This window comes from Brassica oleracea, chromosome C1 (genome assembly GCF_000695525.1).
Source record: "Brassica oleracea var. oleracea cultivar TO1000 chromosome C1, BOL, whole genome shotgun sequence".
Taxonomy (NCBI): domain Eukaryota; kingdom Viridiplantae; phylum Streptophyta; class Magnoliopsida; order Brassicales; family Brassicaceae; genus Brassica; species Brassica oleracea.
The window spans coordinates 27,538,402-27,542,732 of NC_027748.1; positions in this window are offsets into that span (position 1 = coordinate 27,538,402).

Below are 4,331 nucleotides of genomic sequence, written 5' to 3' on the forward strand. Positions count from 1 at the left end.
ACCTTTGCAGGGGGAGCTGTTTCCTGGCAATCGAAATTACAAAAGTGTGTTGCCTTATCCACAACGGAAGCGGAGTACATCGCAGCAACGGAAGCATGCAAGGAGATGCTATGGATGAAGAACTTCTTGCTTGAGTTGAGAGTAAAGCAAGACAAGTACAACATGCTATGTGACAACCAAAGTGCTATTCACCTAGCAAAGAATCCAACATTTCACTCTCGCTCGAAGCACATCGACATTCGGCATCATTGGATACGAGAAGTTCTTGAAGAGAAGCTCATACATCTCACAAAGGTACACACCGACGAAAATTGGTCAGACTTTATGACCAAAGTATTACCGATCAAGAAGTTTGAAGATTGCTGCAAAGGCACTGGGATGGCAACGGTTTCGGGCTAAATCGGGAAGGGGGAGATTTGTTGGATTTCCCTCCTTAAGCCCAAAACTAATCAAATCATAATCAAGCCTTAGTCCAAGAAGAAGAAACATCTAGAGAAAAGTGGAGAAGTATAGAAGAAGAATTGTGTAGAAGAAGAGAGAAAGTTATGGAGTTAGATATTTTGAAATAAATAATAATTTAGAGAAATCTAGAACTTGTTGGAGTGTGCTCCTTCACTTGTATAAATAGGGGTGCTTAGCACCATTTGTAATCATCCAAGAATCAAGAAAAACAAAGAGAGAAAATATTTGTAAGAGAGAGTTTCCAAAAACAAAATCTTTGTAGTAAACCCTTTCCTAAATATTAAGAGTCTTCTTCTTAAATTTTCTAGTTGTCTAATACCATCTTCATCTCATCGATATTGGATAATTTTCCCAACAGCTGGTATCAGAGCTAGGCTCAAACATAACATCAAGACCCGTGAGATTCAAGATGGAGGCCACCGTTACCTTTGAAGGTGACATGTTCAAGCTCACGACGGACAACTTCTCTTATTGGAAACCGATGATGGAAGATCACCTTTATTGTAAGGATTTGCATGAGCCCATCATCATGAAGGATAAGCCGGAAGGAAAGGATGATAAAGCATGGGAGATTCTTAATAGAAAGGCGGTTGCCGTAATCCGTAAGTATGTCGACCGATCTCTTTTTGAACATGTCTCTACCTACACAAATGCTTTTGAATTATGGACAAAACTTGAATCCATGATTCAAAAGAAAACACCTCGAAACAAAGCTCTTCTTGTTCGACGGTTGGTAAAGTTGGAGTACAAGGATGGCCAGAGCATGATGGAGCACTTGAACAATTTCAAGGGGATTGTAAATCAGCTTAACAAAGTTGATATGAAGGTTGAAGACGAAATGCAAGCCCTTTTACTCCTCAGTTCACTGCCGGAGAGTTGGGACACACTAGTTGTCACTCTAAGCAATTCAGCACCGGAGGGAAAGCTTACCATGGACACCGTCACTGATAGCCTTCTAAACGAAGAAGTTCGCAGGAAGGAACGAGGTTCGAGTTCATATTCAGAAGCTAACATTGTTGATAGACGAGGTAGAGAAGAGACTCGTGGTCAAAACCGAAGCAGAGGACGAGACCAATCTCGAGGAAGATCCAAGTCACGTCCGAGAGTTACTTGCTATTACTGTGGCAAACAGGGTCACATGAAGTCGGAATGTCGGTTTTTCAAGAAAGACAAACAAGCTGGTAATATCAAACCAGACCGGTTCAATCCTACAAAGAAGCATGAAGAAAAGACTACCACCATTGTGGAAGACCAGAGCGAAGAATTATATCTCGTTGGAGAATGTAATCTTAGCTCTGATGATAGCTCATGGATCGTTGATTCTGGTGCTTCTTTTCACGTCACCCCTCATGGAAGCTTCTTCACAACCTATCAAAGTGGTGACTTTGGTAATGTTCAAATGGGAAATCAAGGAAGAAGCAAGATCATTGGAAAGGGGGATGTTATTCTTACATCAAACACTGGATGTAAGATAGTTCTCAAGGATGTGAGACATGTTCCCGACATGCGACTCAATCTCATATCAACCGGAAAGCTCGATGATGTCGGCTTGGACAGTCATTTTGGTGGTGGCAAATGGAAGTTAACCAAAGGAAGTTTGATACTACTCTATTTCAGAGTATGGAGACGAACCTGGTGAAGCATATCCTGAGCCAGAACCACCTGACTACTCACATGAAGATACGAGCCACCAAGGAGAGTATGAGGGAGAAACTGAATCAAATATCAGTTTCAATGAAGGAGATGAATGCCATGGAGAAGAGATAGAACGTAATGATCCTGAAGCTGACCAGGAAGACTCATGGCAAGAGGAAGCTGATTCTGAAATTAGTTTAGAAGAGACCAATGAGCATGACGAACATTTCTCTAAAACTGAAGATGTTGATGGAGGAGAAGCATGTTCCCAATCTGGTGAAACAGAAAATGAAGAAGAGTCTTATGCTGAAGAGAGAGGATGGTGTTATTATTCTGATCAAGAAGATGATCCCCAAGGCGAAACAAGTTCCCAAATAAGTGTAGAAGACTATGGAGACAGACCAGATCCTCAACAAGACATTGCTGAAGAAGAAGATCCCTTAAACGAAGACGGAAGATATGATGATCAGCCTGGATACATCCACTTTGCAGGCCATCATCAAGGACCAGAAGCATACTTGTGTTGGGAGAAAGATATGGGACATTGGTTTGATTCTAATCAAGTCCATGAAGAGGAGAAGACAGCCATTGCTGAAGACACTCTCACTGAAGATGCCTTTAGGCAGTGGGAGCGAGATGCTTAGTGGCGACTTGACCATGATGAACCAGAGGCTACATGGGAAGAAATGAAGGAGCTCTTGTATGAAGAATATGTGAAAGGAGCTGGAGATGAGATCTGGAATCAGATACGGGTCTACACTAATCCTGAACCAAGGCGGCTGATATTGGCAACAAGGCCAAACCGAAAGGTTAAGAAGGCACCACCAAAGGAGCCATCTTTGCTTTAACACCTCTCTGGAGAAGATGCACTAGATACAAGAAAACAGCGGCATACCGAGGGAAAAATTCGTCGGTATGTCATCGGAATAACGTTATTCCGACGACATACCGACGAAACAAGTCCTCGGAAAAAACTCCTCGGAGATTCATTTTTCCTCGGAAATCCCTCGGAAATTTCTGACGGAATTCCGAGGAAATGAATTTCCGAGGAAACTCCGAGGACCACCAGTTCGTCGGAAAGGTCCTCGGAATATACCGAGGGAGAACTTCATCAGGATATTTCGATGGATTTTCCGATGGTACAGTCCTCGGAAGTTCCGACGTAACGTTCCTCGGAAGTTCCGACGAAACGTTCCTCGGAATCTTCATCGGTAAATTTCGAGGAAAGGAGCCCTCGGCAAATTCCGAGGAACGTGTCCGTCGGTATATTCCGAGGAATGTGTCCCTCGGAATATTCCGGGGAAACGTTCGTCGGAAATTTCCGAAGGTTCATTTCCTCGGAATTTCAAAAATAAATAATTTTTTTAAATAAATAAAATTTTTGAAATTTAAATTCAAAAATATAAAATTAAAATTAAAATAGAAAAAACCATATTAGATAATATTCAAAGTTGGTACAAATAAAATTAAAACATTCCGAGTTTTTGAAAAAAAAAAAAACTACAGGTCTTCCACGTTCGGGAACACCTCGTTCGGGTACATCCTCTGCATCATCTCCATCATTTGCTGGTTCAGCCTCTTCTGTGCCTCATACCCCACCTGCTACCCCGCCTGCTGAGCCGCCATCTGGGTCTCCAACAAAGATATGCGATCATCTTTGTCCTTCAACTGAGCCGTAAGTACTTCTGGATCAACAAAGGGCGGTGGTGCAGAAGAAGGAGGAACCTACCGGGTGCGACGACCCAAACCGACCAAACGTCCCTTCTTCTTTGGAACCGACTGAAATAGAAAATAGCCAAATTTAAATAATATAAAAAGATATAAAATAAAAATCAAGATTTTAATGAATTGAACTTTAAAAAAAGAACTTACCGATTCAACAATTTCGTTGATTCGAAACCGGGACAAGTTGGTCGAAGCCGTCGAAGCGTCATCCTCGGTTTGAAGCTGAGACACTTCGTCTCTCGCCATCATTTTCTTCCGCCATGAAAATAAACATAAATTAAAGAAACATTAGAAATTATAAGAAATGCACAAAAAATAAAATTTCAAAACTTAAATAATTGAAGAAAAAGCGGCTGAACTTACCATGCGATCCCCCCAGAGAGGCAATAGATTGAGCACCCAAGTTATGCTTGAAGACGCCCTTCCCTTCCTTGCGGTTGGTGGAGTTGGTGGAGTTGGCGGAAGAAGTTTCTTTCGTCTCTTCCTTATCCCAATGCGCACACAACTCC